Genomic DNA, 22,554 nt, shown 5'->3' with positions numbered 1-22,554 from the left:
GAATACTGTGAATGACGAACAGCAAGAAAGCCAGTTTGGCTGGACTGCAGTAGTGGTGAAGAGAAATAATAAAAAATAATAATAAGGTTGAGAAGGTAGATTGGAATCGTGTTGGGAAGGGCTTTAAGAGCCAAGATAAAGGAGTTTATTTCTGATCCTAGAGGTAATAAGACACTATCAAGAGACTAAAAGCAATAACACTCTAGTAATGGTACAGAAGACGAACTGGAGAAGGAAGAGACTTAAAGTAGGCAAACCAATTGGAAGGTTATTGCAACAAACCAGGTGAGAGGTGATGAACTTAAACTAACCTGGTAGCCATTTGAGGGAGCAGAGGGGGACAGATGAGAGATGCCAAAGAGTGTGAATTGACAAGAACTTGGCAATCAATTAGATGTGCAGGCTAAGGAATATGGTGGAGTCAAATTTGTGAATCCTGACGTTCAGAAAGAGTACAGTGGAGAGGAAGTGGAGGCAATGAGAGCAGATAGCTTTTTCTAGGAGTTTTGCTGCTAAAGGGAATAATGGTATAAAACCTTAGCTTGAGAGGATGGAAGAGTCAAGTGGGTTTGTTCGCACATTAAAAAGTAAGGAGGCAGTTGTTTTTGAGAGAGAGAGATCAGATTATCAAGGTCATAATTATGATGGCAATTTGTGGGTCTATACTGGCTATGTCTTTATTTTTACAAGTGTAATTTTGGTCACTATCTATGCCCATTTTATAGGATCTGGATTTAAATTTATTGTCTAAATTATTCTAAAAGTTTATAATTGCTGTATCTTATAACATATTTTGGTAGCATTTGCTTAACGCTGAGTCTTGCTCAGGAATAAAATGTGAACAGTGGTCCAAATGTGATTCACTTAAGGATGATCTGTGCTATAATGCAGTTTCTGGAAGTCACTGCAGCAAGAATCAAGCACTACTTATATGCATGTGTGTAATATCAACTTATTATATAGTATCTTACATATTACAGTCATTTATAGCTCCATAAATCAGTAATTTAGGATAAGAATTAGAGCAAAATTAAGCTTTCATTGTCAGAATACTACACACAAGAATATTTTCACTGTGTTGAATGCATCACAAATACATCCTGTAGATAACATCGTATAAAAAGCACATTTTCCAAATGAAAACTTGAGAATCATATTTCAGCAAACATCAGAAGTACTATGACAAAAATACCAGGAATATTCACAATTACTCCATTCCATTAACAGCATCTAATTGTCCACTTTATGCAAGGAGAGGCAATGTGGTGTGGTGAATGAACAGCCTGCTTTGGAGTCAGAAAAACCTGAGTGCAAGTCCCACCTCCAGAAACATACACCCTGTGTGACCCTGGGTAAGTCATTTAGTCATTAAGTGCCCCAAGCAACTCTCTTAAGACTATAAATTTTGATCATACTGCCAATCTGCATTCGTAGAGGAAGTTCCTCACTTGGAGTGACTTGCCCTAAAGTAATCACAGATTGAGTTTAAAAAAAGGACATAAAACAAAATAAAAAAGAATTTATACAAAGAAATTTAAATTTCAAGGGAGCACAGCACACCAACAGTTACTGAGATCAGAAAAGACTTTTTACAGGAGGCCTCCTTTTTCTAAGGTATGCTAGTTACCTGCTACTTTGATCTCATCCCTTCTCATCTCCTTGACCTTGGTTTATCAAATATCTTTTCTCTTTCTTTTTTGCCTTTTAAATCTTCCATTTTAATATACATAGGTCTCCCCAGTTCTCTCCACTACTATGACAATTACGGTCCAAGTTAATAGAATTTAGAGCACACAAGCATATACATGATGCAAATATAGTTTTTATTCTTTTTGAAAAAAGTCACCTCAGTAACTTGTCAAAACAATAAAAAAAATTAAATAATTCTCAAAGTACTTCAACTTTTCTAAGCATTTAAAATTCATTTTACATGGAACTTAAAAAATTAAGAACTACACTGATTTTATTTTAAAATTCTATGTAAGAATTTAATTATATAAATATCTAATTAAACACTTTCCCATTTTTCTTTTTATTATTATTTTTTATTACCCACACTTCTTAATGCATTCTTCTCCCTTCCACCTCCCAGAGAAAAATCCTTTTAAACAAAAAAAAAAAAAGGAAAGAAACAATATTTGGGCACATTAACCAATGTATTGGAAAAAATCTGACATTATCTGCAGTGTTCCAGACCCACAGTTCCCTATCTCAGCAAGGAATGGGTGGGGAGGGAGCAGCACCTTCTTGTATCTCTTCTTTGGAGCCAAACTCCAAAGTCATTGGAGTTTAGTTTTGCAGTATTCAATTTTGATCGCTTTACTGTTGTTTTAATTCTTTCATTTGCATTGATGTAGTCATTTTGTACATTTTTTCTTGTTTCTACTTACTTTAGCCTTTCTATGCTTCTTTGTTTTCATCATATTCACTGTTCCCCAGCTTCCCCCCAGCCAGGCAATCAGGGTTACGTGACTTGCCCAAGGTCACACAGCTAGTTAAGTGTCAAGTGTCTGAAGCCGAATTTGAACTCAGATCCTCCTGACTCCAAGGCCAGAGCTCTATCTACTGTGCCACCTAGCTGCCCCCATACTCAATGTTTCTTATAGAATGATAACACACACACACACACACACACACACACACACACACATTTCAATTCTACAGCTTGTGCAGTCATTCTTCAATGAAAGCACATCTGCTTTGTTTCTAGTTCTTTGCTACTTCAGAAAATTCTACTAGAAATATATTGGTTTATATGGAGCTTTTTGTCGTTGTTGACCTCCTTGAGGTATATGCTTAGTAGTGGAATCTCTGTGCCTAAAAGGAAGCAAAAGGAAAAAGAGAGACAATCAAAGAAACCATATTTTGCTAAAAGGTACCACAGAGAATGAAGTAATATCAATAGTGAATATATGTGAATATATATGTATGTATATATATGAATATGTATATGTATACACACACACACACACACACCCCCAAATGGCATAGCATCTAAATTCTTTAAGAAAAAGTTAAATGACTACAGGAGGAAATAGAGAGTAAAACTATACTAGTGAGGGGAATTTAATTAATCTCCTTACAGATCTAGATAAATCTAACCATACATTAAACAAGAAAAAAAGTTAAGAAGATGATAGAATTTTAGAAAAGTCAGATATGACAGACCTCTGGAGAATACTGAATGCGAATAGAAAACTGTGCATGTCATCTTCACAAAAACCAAACATATATTAAGGCATTAAAAACCTCAAAACCATCTAGGGGCAGCTATGGCAAAGCAAATGGAGCTCCAGTCTTGGGAGTCAAAAAGACCTGAGTTCAAATCCAGCCTCAGACACTTGACAGACAACACCCTGGGCAAGTCACTTAACCCCAATTACCTCATCAAAAAAAAAAAAACAACTTACAAACAAATGCAGAAAAGCAGAAATATTAAATATACCTTTTCTAGATCATAATGCAATGAAAATTATATTCAGTAAGGGACTTTGAATCACAGGATAAAAAAATTAATTATAAACTAAATCTAATCTTTTCAAAAAATGAGTGGTTCAAAGAACAAATTACAGAAACAATGATTGCTTTCATTAAAGATAATGACAAAAATGAGACAACACACCAAAAATTTGGGAGATGAAGCCAAAGCAGTACCTTGCAGAAAACTTATATCTCAAAACACTTACACCGATAACAGAAAGAATAGATAAACAAATGGGGCATGTAACTGAAAAAATTTGAAAAATAACAAATTAAAAACCTCCAGTTTAATACCAAAACAGAAATCTAAAAATCATGAGACACTAATAACATTAAAAGTAAAAAAAAAACAAGCTGAACTAATGAATAACACTAAGTTTTATGAAAAAATAAAAAAACTGCCTAATTTGATTTTTAAAAAGGAGAGAATAAAATCAGATAACCAGTATCAAAAGTGAAAAGGGGTGAATGCACAACCAATGAAGATGAAATAAAAGCAACTATTAGGATCAATGTTTTTTTTGGCCCCCCCCTTTTTTGTGAGGCAATCAGGGTTAAGTGACTGTCACACACCTAGTAAGTGTCATGTGTCTGAGACTGGTTTTGAACTCATGTCCTCCTGACTTCAAGGCCAGAACTCTATCCACTGTGCCACCTAGCTCCCCCTAGGATCAATTATTTTGCCCAATTATACACCAATAAAATTGACAATCTATATGAGATAGCTGAACATTTACAAAAATATAAAATACCCAATATTAACAGGAAAAGAACTAGAATACTTATATAACTCTATCTTAGGAAAAGAAATTGAAGAAGCCATAAATGACCTTCCTAAGGAAAAAAAATCCCCCAGAGTAGATGGATTTACAAGTGAATTCTATCAAACTTTTAAAGAACAATTACTTCCAGCACTATAGAAATTGTCTGGGGAAGAAAAGGTAAAGGAATATTACTAAACACCTTTTTATGACACAATATGGTATTGATACCTATACCAGAGAGAGCAAAGACAGAGAAAGAAGATTACAGACCAATTTCCCTAATATTGATGCAAAAATTTTAAATAAAATACTAGCAAGGGATTATAGAAACTATATCACATATATCATAAACTATGACTATGGGTATTTATAACAGGGATGCAGGGAAAATTCAATATTAGGAAAACTATAAGCATAAAGCCCCTAACAATAACAACAACAACAACAAAACCAAACCCAAATCATATAATTTATCCATAGATGCATAAAAAAGCTTTAGACAAAAGAAAATACCTATTCTTATTAAAAATGCTAGAATGCATGGGAATAGATGGAGCTTTTCTTAAAATGATAAGTAATAACTATTTAAAATCAAGAGTAAGCATTATCTATAACGGAGACTAAACCTAAAAGCCTTTTCTAATAAGATAACGGATGAAATAAGGATGTCCATTATCACCATTATTATTCAGTACTGTTTCTAGAAATGTTCGCTATAGCAATAAGATGAAAAAGAAATGGAAGGAATAAAAATAGGCATTGAGGAAATAAAACCATCACTTTTTGCATATGATATGATGGCATATTTAGAGAGTCCTAGAAAGTTAACTTAAAAAAACCTAGTCAAAACAATTAAAAACTTCAGCAAAGTTGCAGGATATAAAACAAACCCACACAAATCAACGGCAGTTTTTTATATAACCAACAAAGCACAGCAGGAAGACATAGAAAGAGAAATCCCATTGAAAATAACTGCAGGGAGGGGTGGACCCAAGATGGGGGAGAGAAGCCAGGAAGTTGCCTCAGCTCTCCTCAGTTTCCCTCAGAAACAACTTTAGATCAAGCCTTTACCCCAGATTCCCAACATGGGTGATACCTCACAGGGGTGGGAGGGGTGGGGGTTTGGGGGGGAATGCCAGAATGATTCAGGGGGGTGGTAGTAACCTCAGGTGCAAATGAGGGATAGTGAATAAAAATAAGGGGCGGTGGAAGCATAAGAAGAGAAGAAAATTTTGAAAAACCATTTGTACCAGTTTCATCTGTTGCGTAACAGAGTTAAATTCATAGTGATTACATTATTTTCCAAATAAACACACAAAATGCAAATCCACTGACATGTTTTAACAAGGAAGTGTTAGCAGGCGAGCATGTTGCACATGGTTGGGAAGTCCAGCATTTATTGGCAGGAATATGTGCATGAGATGACTCAAAGGATTATAGGACAATAGGATACTATACAGTTACATGACACAATATTGAGTCATCAAAATTTCAGTGCAGGGAAAAAACCCACAAATTTACAATAAATTATTAAATTTAAGATCCATCTTTCTTTAAAAAGTAAATTTTATATATTTTTAGATTATGCAATTTTTAAAAAAAAGTCAAAGGGTTAAAGAAAGATTTCCAGAGAGGCACTGAGTATTTTGTTTTAAAGGAGGCAGTAGGCCAAATAAGTCTGGGAACCTCTCCTCTAAAGAGAATCTGGAGTGACAGAACCCACAAAAAGACAGAGTGAAACAATTTTCCAGCTTAAGATAATTTAGAAGGACTTCAAGAAAGGTCTGTCTCACTTGGGTAAAAGGGGAACACAGCCCAGCACAGTGTCCAGGCAAGAGAGTGGGAGGCTCTTAGCAAACAAGGCCCTGCAGTTCTGACTCAGCAAGTTAGTAGCAGCATAGACCAGTTATGAGGCCTCCAACTCCCGCACAGAAGACAAACTGCAAGCCTCAGAATCCCAGCACAATAGGTGCGCAGTGGTGAAATGGAAATTGGAAATTCCCCTTTAAATTAATAAGATCACTCAAATAAATAGGTTCAGTTCAAATCTCGGTCATGACCGTTCCATATCTCCTGAGTGTTCTTGGCCTAGCATTCCAGGAACTAGCCATTCCTAGGTCACGTTGACATGGAGGGTTGGCTCCTCTCCTTGTGAGACGTGATGTTATTAAAAAACAAAATACCAAGCCTCAGGCGGATGGGAGCGTGGCTAAGGTCAGATGTGTATTGGACAAACCATGAATAGCGCAAGCATCAAAAAGGGGTTCTTGGCCCCAAGCCTTCTTTGTTTAGAACAATATAAAAACACTGCGTCCTGTAAGCCCGCTGAGCCTCACCCGCGGGAAGGACGCTTCGCCCGGGAAAATCTTTACACAATTCAAGTTTGTACTGGCTGCAACGGGGCTCCCAGCCGTTGATTGACTTTGGAGGTTCCCTTGAATTGGTGATGTATTCTCTTCCATTACCGACTCTCTTGATCGGTGCTATATTATTGATTGTTCTTATTATTTATGCTTTCTATGCAAATTCAAACTATCTGTGCTTTGCTTCTTCTAAATAAATTATCTATTTCCTATTATTTTCTGGTGCATTGGAGAGTGTCATTTATAGGAGCGAATCCGAACCTCACTAAATCCTATTAATACAAAATTGGCGTCACGAACAGGATTCGCTGTATAAATGCCTTTCTTTAAGAGAAATGTTGAGCCCCGGGCTCCGGTAGAGGTCCCCGGTTGGGAGGACCCTCCGTTTTCCTCGCTCGCAAAAACCTGGTCACAGTGTACAGGACCTAGTGAGGATTGGGGGTGTTGGGGGTTCTCGTTTGGGGTGCGACGGATGGGCCGGTTGCCAGCAGGGATAATGGGGGGATACGACCAGTACATCATTTCCCTCCCTTTTGGGTTGTTTGCAGCCAGACAGCCAAAGGCTGCAGCAGGACTCTGAAAAGTTGCCTTCATTCTCCCCCTCTCCCTCCCCAGGTAACAGCAGCTTCAAAGCAGTGCGTGGATGGGAGAGGGAAAGAGAGAAGAATACTTTATTACTTAGGTTATATGGTTGGTAGAGGGCAAGTTGGGAAGGATTGTTGAAGTGTTAGGTCAGAATTAGAAAGGAATGAGATATGTACAGGTTTTAAGGGGATTTTAAATCATTAGAAAGAAAGGCAAGGAAGTTTAAGCATGTAGGAGAGAGGAGTGTGTGTAGAAAATTTGAAGGGTGAGTAAAAGGAAAGTGCATGCTGTAATAGCGCAGCAAATATGAATTGGGACCCTGATACTTGGGAAGGTGATATTTGGGATGAAGATGATGATAGGTGGGGGGAAGTAATAGAGGGAAATGTTCCGGATGTTTAGATGGGGAAGCTCGGCCGATATAGGAGAAAAGCCGAAAAGGAGGGAACTAACCCACCCCGGGTGACTGAAATCACGGAAGATTACTCCCAAAGAGAAATTACTGATTTGCTTAGTAGGTTTTCACAGCGATCAGGAGAGCCTGCAATCTCCTGGCTTGTAAGATTAAGTGATGGGGGAGCTGGAGGAGTGTGGCTAGACCCCAAGGATTGTCTAAAATTTTTGAGTTTGACCTCTATATTTTAATACAGGCAGAGAATAAAGAGGTGGTAGAGAAAAGATTAACTCAACTAATAGAACATATGAAGGAGAAGGGATGGGAGATTAATCCTGATAAAATTCAAGGTCCAGCTCAAAGTGTGAAGTTTTTAGGAATAATTTGGAATAAGGGTCATAGAGAAATCCTCCCCAAGGCCAAGCAAAAAATATTAGATTTTTCACCTCCTAGGGACAAAAGAGAAGCTCAAAAGTTCGTTGGGTTGTTTGGTTTCTGGAGAATCACATTCCTCATTTAGGTCAGATTTTGAAGCCATTGTATAAAGTTACCCGGAAAAAGTATGCATTTGAATGGGGGGAAACAGAATCGAAAGCCTTTGAGGAAGCCAAAATAGCTATTCAAACTGCCCTGGATCTTTGGCCTGTACAGCCAGGGCCGATGGAATTGCAAGTTACAGTTTTGCATGGATATGCTGATTGGAGTTTATGGCAAAAACAACAGGGCAGGAATGTTCCTTTAGGATTTTGGTCGGAAACTGCCACCTGCTGGCCAAAATTATACTCCTTTTGAACAACAATTATTGGCTGCATATTGGGCCCTGGTAGAGACAGAACATTTAACTTTAAACCATGAAGTTGTATTGAGGCCAGCCATACCCATTATGAGTTGGATTATGGGGACCCCCGCCTCACATAAAATAGGACATGCCCAAGAATCATCAATTATTAAATGGAAATGGTATTTGCAAAATAGAGTCAAGACAGGCAGATCGGGTATTTCCACCTTGCATGAAAAGGTATTAGAATTACCAAAACATTCAAATGATATTGATATACCACCAAAGTCTTATGATCAATCACCTGTTTCTTGGAATAATGGATATGATTCTCTAACCCCCGAGCAGAAGAAGCATGCTTGGTTTACTGATGGCTCGGCTAAATATATAGGATCTAAGCGATGTTGGAAAGCTGTAGCCTATAACCCTTCATGCAATACTATTTTGGAAAGCTCTGGTGAAGGCCAGAGTAGCCAATGGGCCGAATTAGTGGCTGTCTATCAAGTAATTCAAAAGGAACAAGGTGGCCAATGTCTATATATATATATACTGATTCCTGGGCCGTAGCCAATGGCCTAGCAGTTTGGATGCCAATTTGGAAGAAACACGAATGGAAAATTAGAGACAAAGATGTGTGGGGAAAAGAATTATGGGAACAAATATGGGAATGGTGTCAATGTACTAATGTATCTGTATTTCATGTAGATGCCCATGTGAATCAAGATTCTGTGGAACGTGAGTATAATGCCCGTGCTGATGAATTATCCAAACTTCAAGGAAAAGCTTTAAAGGTCACCCCCAGAGAGGAAAATGAAACACAATTAGGAAAATGGGTCCATATCACCGCAGGACATCTTGGCGCTCTTGCATCTTACAGGTGGGCATTAGACAGAGGGACTAACATACCTCTGGATCTATTTAAGCAAATAGTACAAAACTGCATACAATGTCAATTATTTGCTCATCGGCCTGTGCCGAAGAAAATCACTGGAGAATTGGCTAGAGGGTCTTTACCTGCTCAAATTTGGCAAATAGACTATATTGGACCATTACCTGTTAGTCAGGGGTGTCAATATGCCTGCACTTGTGTGGACACCTACTCTGGGGTATTAGTTGCCTGCCCCTATAAACAGGCTACCCAGAAAAACACTTGTAAAACCCTAGATATTATTTCTCTTTATTATGGGACCCCCCTACAAATACAGAGTGATAATGGTACTAAAGTTTGGATAAAGAAGCATCAATCTGATAGACCAAGGCCAGCTGAGCTCATAGCACAAGGAAACACTAATACTGCCATAGTAGTATACCCTGGTGATGAAATGGTATCATGTCCCACTAACCCAAATGTTTTTACGATATTAAGTGTTTTACAGTGTTTGCCTGCTATACGCTAACTATGGCATGAACTCCAGGTATTCCAGTGGGGAATCCTCAGCAAGGACCGCGTACTGATTCCATCTACGTGGTGAAAACAACACCCACATCATGAATTGGTCATACCCATTCAACGTAGAAGTTTGGGACGCCCCTTTATTTCCCCTAATGAGAATCAATTTAACTAGTTTTAATCTAACTGTACTGCAGCAAACGGTACCAATATATCCTGTACCCTTACAAGTTGGCCACCTAGTCCATATTTTCCTAAAAGGTTAAGATCTGTAACATATAATTGGACACAAGTAAACTCCACCTACACTGTCTCACTATCACAAGCGGACGACAGAAAATATTTTTATTGTCGTAACACCTCCAATGGGCTGTATGAAGAATATCTAAACCAATTAGTATGGGTTGTACCTGTGACTCCGAAACCTCCTGGAATAATTCGTGTCCCCGCTCATGTACTAACACCTCTATCTTGCAACACAAAATAGTGTTTCATTATAATGTAACTTTTCCCTCTTTAGAAAGTTGTGTCAGGAAAAAAAGAGCTTGGTATGATACATTACTTGGTGGTGCAGGAACTGGTTTGGGTATAGTTAATTCTATAGACCTTGAGACCTTGGCTAGCAGACTGCGCAGTGCTGGACAAGATGTTTCTCAAGCTTTGACTGTGAATGCCCAATGGTTACCCACAACGATCCTGCCACACCAAAATACATTACAATATCAAGGCCAATTTTTACAAGTCTTTAATAATAGCATCCTCGTTAATTTACACCTTATGAAAAACATTGGTGTTTTATTTAATTGGACTAAATGTTCCTTGCAAAACTTATATACCCTCATACAGAAGGAAAATGCCCAAAGATTACTACAGGAAGGTAACTCTCACATATGGAACGATATACTTGACTTGTCAGATGTATGGAAAAAGCAAAAACCTGAGAATGCTAGATGCACTCCACTTTGGTGCGCTGGAACTATTATACTCTACCAAGTTAAAACTTGGACTGTTATGTGTCAATTTCATGTAATACCTTTTGTCTTACATAAATACTTTGCTTTACCTTATATCTATGGAAACTATATAGATTGGTATAATGTAACTCATACTCTGTCTGATTGTGTTGTAACTAATGGAGGGATTGTTTGTGGGATGATGACTCGGCAGATGGAACCCTGCCTTCTCTCACATTCATCCAATTTGTGTGATCTAACTTTATACCCAGTGAGTAACTTTTCTATGATATATGAAGTATCTACTCAATATGTTTGTATAGCCTCTAATAATCACTCTGACCTTCTATCTGTAGATGTTACTACTGTCCATTTTCTGGTTGCTTATCCAATGTATCTTTCCTACGCTGGCAAGGAAATGATTTTTACTTTCCACCAGACACTAACCTAGTTAAAAATTTTGCTTGGGTACCCCAATCTTTGCCTCTACCTCATGTGTCTCTATCTCTATATCCCCTTATGAACATCTTGAATCAGTCGACTGAAATCAAAAAGTTATTAGAGTCCAACCAACGCGCGTTAAATGAACATCGAATACAGACTCTTATAGCCGCAGGAAGACTAGTCGAAGCTTCTCATTTAGTGATCTCAGATACTAATCATCATTGGTATGATTTTCTTTTTAAATCTCCTACTGCTACTATGTATTTTAATTCCTTAGCTACCCCCATACTACTACTTGCTTTGTTCTTTTTATGTCTTTGTATATGCAATTGTTGTATGTATACCAAAATACGCACTATATACACTCATGTCACACCTTTGCCCCTCACCTATTATTCTCATGATCTTAAGGCCAAGTGAAATGGAAATTGGAAATTCCCCTTTAAATTAATAAGATCACTCAAATAAATAGGTTCAGTTCAAATCTCGGTCATGACCGTTCCATATCTCCTGAGTGTTCTTGGCCTAGCATTCCAGGAACTAGCCATTCCTAGGTCACGTTGACATGGAGGGTTGGCTCCTCTCCTTGTGAGACGTGATGTTATTAAAAAACAAAATACCAAGCCTCAGGCGGATGGGAGCGTGGCTAAGGTCAGATGTGTATTGGACAAACCATGAATAGCGCAAGCATCAAAAAGGGGTTCTTGGCCCCAAGCCTTCTTTGTTTAGAACAATATAAAAACACTGCGTCCTGTAAGCCCGCTGAGCCTCACCCGCGGGAAGGACGCTTCGCCCGGGAAAATCTTTACACAATTCAAGTTTGTACTGGCTGCAACGGGGCTCCCAGCCGTTGATTGACTTTGGAGGTTCCCTTGAATTGGTGATGTATTCTCTTCCATTACCGACTCTCTTGATCGGTGCTATATTATTGATTGTTCTTATTATTTATGCTTTCTATGCAAATTCAAACTATCTGTGCTTTGCTTCTTCTAAATAAATTATCTATTTCCTATTATTTTCTGGTGCATTGGAGAGTGTCATTTATAGGAGCGAATCCGAACCTCACTAAATCCTATTAATACAAGTGGGCAAGCTGCAAGCACCTGAAGCCCTGGTGCAGAAAGACAGTGACCAGGCCCCTGCCCTCTACCACAAGAAGCTTGGGACAGTGTTCCCTCTGCCCCAGGAGCAGAGCTCAAATTTAAAAGGTACAAGATAGGCTAAAAATGACTAAGAAACAGAAAAGAGCTCTGACTAAGAAAGCTATTAAGGTGACAGGAAAGATCAAAACACAAACTCAGAAGAGTACAACATTGTCAAAATGCCCACAAGTAAAGCCTCAAAGAGGAATATGCATTGGTCTCAAGCCCCCCAAAAATCTTCTTGGTAGAGCTCAAAAAGGATTTTAAAAATTAAGTCAGAGAGGTAGAAGAAAAATTTGGTGGGGAGGGAATGAGAGTTATGCAGAAGAGTTACGAAAAAAGAGTCAACAGCTTGGAAAAGGAAGCACAAAAATTGACTGTAGAAAACAACTCCTTAAAAAACAGAATTGGCCAAATGGAAAAAAAATCCACTCAAGAAAACAACTCATTTGAAACCAGAATTGGCCAAATGGAAAACGAGGTACAAAAGGTAACTGAAGAAAATAATTAGTTAAAAATTAGAATTGGGCAAGCGGAAGCTAATGACTCTATGAGACATCAAGCATGAGTCAAACAAAATCAAAAGAATGAAAAAACAGCAGAAAATGTAAAAAAAAAAGTGGAAAAACAACTGACCTGGAAAATAGATCCAGGAGAGATAATTTAAGTACTGGACTACCTGAAGGTCATGATCAAAAAAAGAGCCTGGACAGCATATTTCAAGAAATTATCGAGGACAACTGCCCTGGCATCCTAGAACCAGAGAGTAAAATTCAAATTCATTGAAAGAATCCACTGATCACCTCCTGAAAGAGATCCCAAAATGAAAACTCCAAGGCTTAGTTTACAACCAAAACTCAACTACCTAGCAAAACTGAGCACAATCTTTCAGGGGAAAAGATGCATATTCAATGAAATAGAGGGCTTTCAAACTTTCCTGATGAAAGGACCAGAGTTGAACAGAAAATTTGATCTTCAAATACAAGATGCAAGAGAAGGATAAAAAAGGTAAACAGGAAAGAAAAAAAAACACATTTTATTCAATAAGATTAAACTCTTTACATCCCTACACAGGAAGATGACACTTGTAATTCTTGAAAACTGTATCTCTATTATGACAGTTAGAAGCAGTATACATAGACAGAGGGTTTGGGTATAAGATGACTTTCATGTGATGATATAAAAAATTAAGGGGTAAAAAAAAAGATTGTACTGGGAGAAAAGGAAAGGGGGGAAGCAGAATAGGGTAAATTATATCATATGTAGAGGTACAAAAGACCTATTACAGTGGAGGGAAAGAAGGGAGGGGGTGAGCATTGTTTGAAGCTTACTCTTACTCAATTTGGCTCAATGACGGAATAACATATACACTCAGATATAGAAAATTATCTTAGTCTACAGAAAAGTAGGAGGGGAAAGGGGAAGACTGACAGGAGGGAGGGCAGATTGAGGGAGGCAGAAGTAAAACACTGGGGAGGAGAGACAGGGTAAAAGGAGGGGGGAAAGTATAAACAATGGGGGGAAATAGGATGGAGGGAAATACACAGTTAGTAATCACAACTGTGAATGGGATGAACTCTCCCATAAAACAGAAATGAATAGCAGAGCAGATTAAAAACCAGAATTGTACAGTATGTTGTTTACAAGAAACACACCTGAAACAGAGAGATACACACACAGTAAAGGTAAAAGGTTGGAGCAGATATATTTATGCTTCAGCTGAAGTTAAAAAAAAAAGAAGGGGTAGCAATCTTGATCTCAGACAAAGCAAAAGTAAAAATAGACCTAACTAAAAGAGATAAAGAAGAGAACTACATTTTGCTAAAAGGTATCATAGACAATGAAGCAATATCAATACTAAGCATGTATGTACCAAGTGGTAGAGCATCCAAATTCTTAGAGGAAAAGTTAAGTGAGTTACAGGAAGAAACAGAAAGCAAAACTATACGAGTGGGGGACCTCAACCTTCCTCTCTCAGAAATAGATAAATCTAATCACAAAATAAACAAGAAACATGTTAAGGAGGTAAACAGAATTTTAGAAAAGTTAGATATGATAGACCACTGGAGAAAACTGAATGAAGATAGAAAGGAATACACCTTTTCCTCAGCAGTACATAGCACCTATAGAAAAATTGACTATGTTATCACAGCATAACAACCTCACAATCAAATGCAGAAAAGCAGAAATATTAAATGCATCTTTTTTGGATCATGATGTAATAAAATTACATATAATAAAGGGCCATGGAAAGCTAGACTAAAAACTAATTGGAAACTAAATAATCTAATCCTAAAGTATGAGTGAGTCAAACAACAAATCACAGAACCAACCAATAATGTCATCAAAGAGAATGACAATAATGAGACAACATACCAAAACTTATGGGATGCAGCCAAAACAGTTCTTAGGGGAAATTTTATGTCTCTAAATACTTACATGAATAAAATAGAGAAAGAAGAGATCAATAAATTGGGCATGCAACTAAAAAAGCTAGAAAAAAGAACAAATTAAAAATCCTTAAAAATCAAAGAAGAGATTAATAAAACTGAAAGTAAGAAAACTATTAAACTAATAAATAAAATTAAAAGCTGGTTTTATGTGAAAAAAAAACAGATAAACCTTTGGTTAATTTGATTTAAAAAAAAAGAAAACCAAATTACCAGCATGAAAAATGAAAAGGGTGAATTCACCACCATTGAAGAAGACATTAAAGCAATAATTAGGAGCTATTTTGCTCAACTGCATGCCAATAAATCAGAAAGTCTCAATGAAATGGATGAATATTTACAGAAATATAATTGCCCAGATTAGCAGAAGAAGAAATAAAATAGCTAAGTAACCCCATTTCAGAAAAAGAAACTGAACAAGCCGTCAAATCTCCAGGGCCAGATGAATTTACCAGTGAATTCTATCAAACCTTTAAAAAACATTTAATTACAATACTACATAAAGTATTTGGAAAAATAGGCAGAGTCCTATCAAATTCCTTTTATGACACATATATGTTCCTGATACCTAAACTAGGAAGAGACAAAACAGAGAAAAAAATTATAGACCAATTTCCCTAATGAATATTGATGCAAAAATTTTAAATAAAATATTATCAAAGATATTTATCACCAGGATAACACACTATGACTAGGTGGCATTTATACTAGGAATGCAGAGCTGGTTCAATGTTAGAAAAACTATCAGCATAATTGACCATATCAACAACAAAACTAAAAGAAATCATATAATTATCTTAATAGATGCAGAAAAAGCTGCCGACAAAATACTGCACCCATTCCTATTAAAAACATTAGAGAACACAGGAATAAATGTAGTTTTCCTTAAAATGATAAGCAATATCTATCTAAAACCATCCGCAAGCATAATCTGTAATGGGGATAATCTAGAATCATTCCCATTAAGATCAGGTGTGAAACAAGGATGCCACTATTATCCTACTGTTAAATAGGATCACCACTATTGTTAACTATTGTACTAGAAATGTTAGCTATAGCAATAAAGAAGGAAAAGAAATTGAGGTGACTAGAATAGGCAATGAGGAAACACATCACTCTTTGAAGATGACATGAAGGTATACTTACAGAATCCTAGAGAATTAACTAAAAACTACTTGAAACACTGAACAACTTTAGCAAAGTTGCAGGATATAAAATAAACCCACATAAATCATTAGCATTTCCATATATTACCAACAAGGCCCAGCAGCCAGAGATAGAGAAATTCCACTTAAAATAACTGTCGATGATATAAAATACCAGCCAAGACAAACCAGGAACTACACGAAAATAATTACAAAACACTTTCTACACAAATAAAGGGAGATCCAAACAACTGGAAAACATCAATGGGCAGGAAGAGCTAATATAATAATATAATAAAAATGACAATGCTTCCTAAATTAATTTACTTATTCAGTGCCATGCAACCAAACTACCAAAATTATTTTGTAGAGCTAGAAAAAATAATAACAAAATTCATCTGGAAGAAAAAAAGGTCAAGAACATGAAGGGAACTAATGAGGAAAAAAATGTAAAGGAAGGTGACTAGCCATACCACATCTAAAACTATATTATAAAGTGGAAATCATCAAAAAATATTTGGTACTAGCTAAGAAATAGAATGCTAGATCAGTGGAATAGGTTTAGGTACACAAGACATAGTAGTAAATAACTATGGTAATCTATTGTTTGATATCCAAAGACTCCAGCTTCTGGGATAAGAACTCATTATTTGAAGAAAACTGCTGGGAAACTGGAAAACAGTATGGCAGAAACTAGGCACAGACCAACATCTCACACCCTATACCAAAATAAGGTCAAAATGGAAACATGATTTAGACATAAAGGATGATATCATAAGCAAATCGGGAAAGCAAGGAATAGTTTACCTGTCAGATTTATGGAGAAGGGAAGAATTTATGACCAAACAAGAGATAGAGAACATTATGAAATACAAAATGGATAATTCTGATTATATTAAGTTAAATAGTTTTGCATAAACAAAACCAATGTAACCAAGATTACAAGGAAAGCAGAAAGTTGTGAAACAATTTTTATATCCAGTGTTTCTGATGAAGACTTCATTTCTCAAATACATAGAGAACTGAACCAAATTTATAAGAATACAAGTTATTCTCCAGTTAACAAATGGCCAAAGGATATGAACAGGCAGTTTTCAGATGAAGAAATTAAAGCTATCTATAGTCATGTGAAAAAATGCTCTAAATCACTATTGATTAAAGAAATGCAAATTCAAACAACTCTGAGGTACCACCTCACATCTATCAAATTGGCCAACATGACAAAACAGGTAAATGATAAGTGTTGGAGAAGATGTGGGGAAAATGGAACACAAATGCATTGTTGGTGGAGCTGTGAACTGACCTAACCATTCTGGACAGCAATCTGGAACTATGCCCAAAGGACCATAAAAATGTGCATACCCTTTGATCTAGCAATACCACTACTAGATAATGTATCCCAGAGAGGTCATAAAAAAGGGAAAAGGACTCACATGTACAAAAACGTTTGTAGCAGTTATTTTTGCAGTGGCAAAGAATTAGAAATTGAGGGGATGCCCATTAATTGGGGTATGTCTGAACAAGTCATGGTATATGAATATAATGGAATAGTATTGTGGCAGATAGATTTTAGGTGGAAAGACTTATATGAACTGATGTTGAGTGAAGCGAGCGGAATCAGGAGAATATTGTATACAGTAACAACAACATTGTGCAACAATCAACTATGATAGACTTAGCTCTTCCCGGAAATATAATGATCCAAGACAATTCCAAAGACTCGTGATGGAAAATACTAACCACATTCAGAAAAATAACTATGGAACCTGAATGCAGATCAAAGCATACTATTTTCACTTTTTTTGTTCTTTTTTTTCTTTCTCGTGGTTCTTCCCTTTTGTTCTGAGTCTTTTTTCACAACATGAGTAATGTGGAAATCTGTTTAACAAGACTGTACATGTATAATCTATATTGGATTGCTTGCTGTCTTAGGAAGGGGAAAGGAAGGGAGGAAAGAAGAAAAATATGGAGCTCAAAATCTTACAAAGATGAATGTTGAAAATTATCTTTATACGTAATTGGAAAAAATACTATTAAGTAAAAAAAAAAAAAAGAACTGCAGACAGTATAAAATACTCAGGAGTCTATCTACCCAGACATACTTAGGAACAATATGAACACAATTACAAAATATTCTTCATACCAAATAAGACAGATTAAACAACTGGAGAAATATTAATTGTGCATAGGTTGTTGTTATTCAGTTGTTTCAGTCATGTCTGACTCTTTGTGACCCTCCTTTGGGGTGTGTGACCACACTAACATATGACCACGTTTTGGCAAAGATACTGGAGCTGTTTGCCATTTACTTTTCCAGTTTATTCTTAGAGATGAGGAACTAAGGCAAAAAGGGTTAAGTGACTTGCCCAGGATTACACAGCTAGTAAATATCTGAGGCTGGATTTGAACTCATGAAAATGAGTCTTCCTGATTCCGTATGCACTGTGCCATCTAGCTGCTTATTCTGAGCCAATATAATAAAATAATACTACCTAAATTAATTTAATTATTAGGTGCCATTCCAATCAAATTACTAAATAATTACTTTATAGAGCTAGAAAAATTATAACAAAATTCATGAGGAAGAAAAGAAAGGCCAAGAATATCAAGGAAATTAATGAAAAAAAAATTGAAGGGAAAAGTCTAGCAGTACCAGATCTCAAAATATACTACAAAAAAGTCATCATCAAAAACTTGATACTCAATAATATACAGGGTTTGATCAATTGTATAGATTAGGTACATAATATACAGAAGCAAATAAGCACAGTAATCTAGTGTATGGTAAATCCAAAGATTCCAACTCTTGGAGCACAAACTCACTATTTTGATTGAAAAATAGTCTGGCAGAAGCTAGGCATATAGACCAACATCTTGTCTATAAAGCTCAAAATGGGTACATGATTTAGATATGAAGGGTGACATCAAAAACAAAATAGTGAAGCATAGAAAAAAAACTACTTGTCAGATCTATGGATAGAGAAAGAGGAATTCATAACAAAACAAGAGATAGAGAGATTCACAGGAAGTGAAAAGGTTAATTTTTATTATGTTCATTAAAATGTTTTTGAATAAAAAAAACCAATGCAGCCACAATTAGAAGAAAAGCAGGAACAAAGAAAAAGTGTTTACAACAAGTTTCTCTGATGAAGGACTCATTTTTTAAATATATAGAGAAAATGAAACATTTATAAAAATAAGAGATATTCTCCAACTTATAAATGGTCACAGCATATGAACAGGTAGTTTTTCAAAGAAGAAACCAAAGCTATCAATAGAAACCATAAACACTTCTGCCAATACTCTTTTCCCCTAAAATATATATTTAATTTTGTAAACACAGTTTTGAGTTTGACAAAATTCAAATCAACATCTCCCACTGTAACATACAGTGTTAACCACTGGGGGAAAAAAACAAGAAGTCACTGAATCTGACAATTAAGAGATCATGGATACCTTGGCAGAAAATGGTTTCAGGAGAAGCAGTGGTGAATAGAAACAAGACTGCAAATAGGATATAAGAGGAAGAAGCACTAAGTATAGACTATTCTTGGCAGTGCATAGCTTGAGGGCTTAGAAAGGCTAATGGGAAAGATGGCTGTATTAGTTTTTCTTCTCTATACAAATATATAACCTCTTTGCTGGCAAGGCTCATATCCTTAGCCCACAATTCTATGCCCTATGGGTATTCAATAACTGGACAAATGACACTGACCAGAATAGTCAGACTGATTTTATTTTTGTGGCTGATCCAATAATTACTAATTTACTGTTGTTTTAATCAAGAGATTTTAAATTACAATCCTGAATATATATATAAAGTAGTAAAAATGGACTCATGAGCCCAATTAAAACAATTTATTTTAGAAGACAATATTTCAGGGCTGAAATCTCTAACAAATATTGTTCAAGTATACACTTAGAAGTTCTTTCTCAGACTATAGATCTTCAGTGTTTGAATCTGGACTAACTTATCTAATGAGGACAACAGGATAGGAGGAACTAATAGCTGATACAGGGGGATTAAGAAATGGCTCTAGAATCAGAGGTCCATAACTGATGTTTACTACTTGTGTGACACTGGGTAAGCCACTTAATTTCTCTGGCCTTCTGTTTCCTCATTTGTAAAAAGAGTAGATTAGACAAAGATCTCTTCTAGCTCTAATTCTACACTATAACTGTCAGATTTATAGACTGAGGATTGAGAATGAACTCCCTCTTATTCCTTTCAACTGCAATAGCAAGTCTTCCCATTGTTTTGAATTTGGAGGTGGCAGAAATGAAAGATTAAGAAGGACTGAGACAAAGAAGAAGAAAAAGAAAGAGCATGATTAGAATGGGAGGAAATGAGAATAGTACAAGAGTGAGAGATGAGGTAATGGGGATACTTTAATGATTGTGATTAAGGTATAAGAAGATCAGATGAATTCATCACAAGAGTTTGAATTTGAGACTAGGCCTCTCTTATTTTCTTTTTTGAATTTTTTTTATTTGTATTTACTTATTTTTAATAAATTTATTTATTTTCAGTTTTCAATACTTATTTCCACAAGATTTTGAGTTCCAAATTTTCACCCCATCTCACCCCTCCCCCCACCCCAAGATGACATGTTTTCCGAATACCCCTTCCCCTAGTCTGCCCTCTCTTCTATCTCTTCCTCCCTTCTCTTATCTGCTTCCCCTTCTATTTTCCTGTAGGGCAGGACAGACTTCTGCACCCCATTTCCTGTATTTTTAATTTCCCAGTAGCATGTGAAAACATTTTTTTAAAACATATGTTTTTAAAACTTTAGGTTTCAAATCTTCTCCCTTCCTCTCTCCCCACCCACCCTCATTGAAAAGGCAAGCAACTCAATATAGGTTATACATGTGCAGTTATGCAAAACACTTCCATAGTAGACATGTTGTGAAAAACTAACTCTATTTCCCTTAATCCTATCCTGCCCCCCATTTATTCTATTCTTTCTTTTGACCCTGTCCCTCCTCAGAAGTATTTGCTTCTGATTACCCCCTTTCCCAATCTGCCCTCTTCTCTATCATCCCCCTGCTCTCTTGTCCCCTTCTCCCCCTATTTTCTTACCCAATTGAATGTGTATGTTATTCCCTCCTTAAGCCAAATCCTATGAGAATAAGATTCACTCATTCCCTCTCACCTTCCCCTTTTCCCCTCCACTATAGAGCATTTTCTTTTCTGTTTTTTTTTGAGATAATTTACCCCATTCTACCTCTCCCTTTCTTCTTCTCCAATAATCCTCTCTCATCCCTTAATTTTATTCTCCAGATATGACCCCTTAATCTTCAACTCACCCTGTGCCCTCTATCTATCTATCTATCTATCCTATACATACATATAATTTTTTTCCTCCAACTACCCTAATACTGACAAAGGTCTCATGAGTTATAAAATCATCTTTCCATGCAGGAATGTAAACAGTTCAACTTAATAAGTCTCTATATGATTTCTCTTTCCTGTTTACCTCTCATGTTCCACTTGAGTCTTGTATTTGAAAGTCAAATTTTCTATTCAGCTCTGGTCTTTTCATCAAGAATGCTTGAAAGTCCTCTATTTCACTGAATGACCATTTTTTCCACTGAAGGATTATACTCAGTTTCGCTGGGTAGGTGATTTTTGGTTGTAATCCTATCTCCTTTGCCCTACGGAATATTATATTCCATGCCCTGAGGTCCTTTAATGTAGAAGCTGCTAAATCTTGTGTTATCCTGATTGTGTTTCCACAGTACTTGAATTGTTTCTTTGGCAGCTTGTAATATTTTCTCCTTGACCTGGGAACTCTGGAATTTGGCTACAATATTCCTAGGAGTTTTCCTTTGGGGATCTCTTTCAGGAGGAGATTGGTGGACTCTTTCAATTTCTATTTTGCCCTCTGGTTCTAACTATATCAGGGCAGTTTTCCTTGATAATATCTTGAAAGATGATATCTAGGCTCTTTTTTTGATCATGGCTTTCAGATAGTCCAATAATTTTTAAATTCTCTTCCTGGATCTATTTTCCAGGTCAGTTGTTTTCCAATGAGATATTTCACATTCTCTATTTTTTCATTCTTTTGGATTTGTTTTACAGTGTCTTGATTTCTCATAAAGTCACTAGCTTCCAATTGCTCTATTCTAATTTTTAAGGAAGTATTTTCTTCAGTAATCTTTTGGACTTCCTTTTCCATTTGGCCAATTTTGCTTTTTAGGGCATTCTTCTCCTCATTGGCTTTTTGGACCTCTTTTGCCATTTGGGTTAGGCTATTTTTTAAGGTGTTGTTTTCTTCAGTATTTTTTTGGGTCTCCTTTAGCAAGCTGTTGACTTGTTTTTCATGATTTTCTTGCATCACTCTCGTATTTCTCTTTCCAGTTTTTCCTCTACTTCTCTTACTTGCTTCTCAAAATCCCTTTTGAGCTCTTCCAAGGCCTGGGACTGATTCATATTTTTCTTGGAGGCTTTGGATGTAGGAGCTCTGACTTTGTTGTCTTCTGGTTGTATATTTTGATCTTCTTTGTCACCAAAGTAAGATAATATAGTCTGACTCTTTTTGTGCTGCTTGCTTATGATCCCGGCCAATTACTTGAGTTTTAAACTCTTTGTTAAGGTAAGAGTCTGCTTCCAATGTGGAGAATGTACTGTCCCAAGCTTCAGGGGTTTATATAGCTGTTTTCAGA

The 22,554-nt window shown here is 36.4% G+C and overlaps 1 protein-coding gene and 1 long non-coding RNA gene across 5 annotated transcripts in view; one reads left to right on the top strand and one right to left on the bottom strand.

Moving 5' to 3' along the window:
• The window catches only part of FBXL4 (F-box and leucine rich repeat protein 4), a 139,266-nt gene that overhangs the window by 26,943 nt on the left and 89,769 nt on the right, over positions 1-22,554 (bottom strand). The gene's annotated exons all lie outside the window — the stretch shown is intronic.
• Positions 6,231-11,384, top strand: LOC144457563 (uncharacterized). Its single transcript, XR_013486975.1, has 2 exons — positions 6,231-6,687; positions 9,070-11,384. It is a non-coding gene; the product is annotated as an uncharacterized LOC144457563 (long non-coding RNA).

The sequence above is a fragment of the Phascolarctos cinereus genome, unplaced genomic scaffold (genome assembly GCF_003287225.1).
Source record: "Phascolarctos cinereus isolate Bilbo 61053 unplaced genomic scaffold, phaCin_HiC Scaffold_5;HRSCAF=322, whole genome shotgun sequence".
In the NCBI taxonomy this organism is placed as follows: Eukaryota; Metazoa; Chordata; class Mammalia; order Diprotodontia; family Phascolarctidae; genus Phascolarctos; species Phascolarctos cinereus.
The sequence above is the reverse complement of the archived record's forward strand: the minus strand, read 5'-3'. Positions and strand labels throughout refer to the sequence as shown.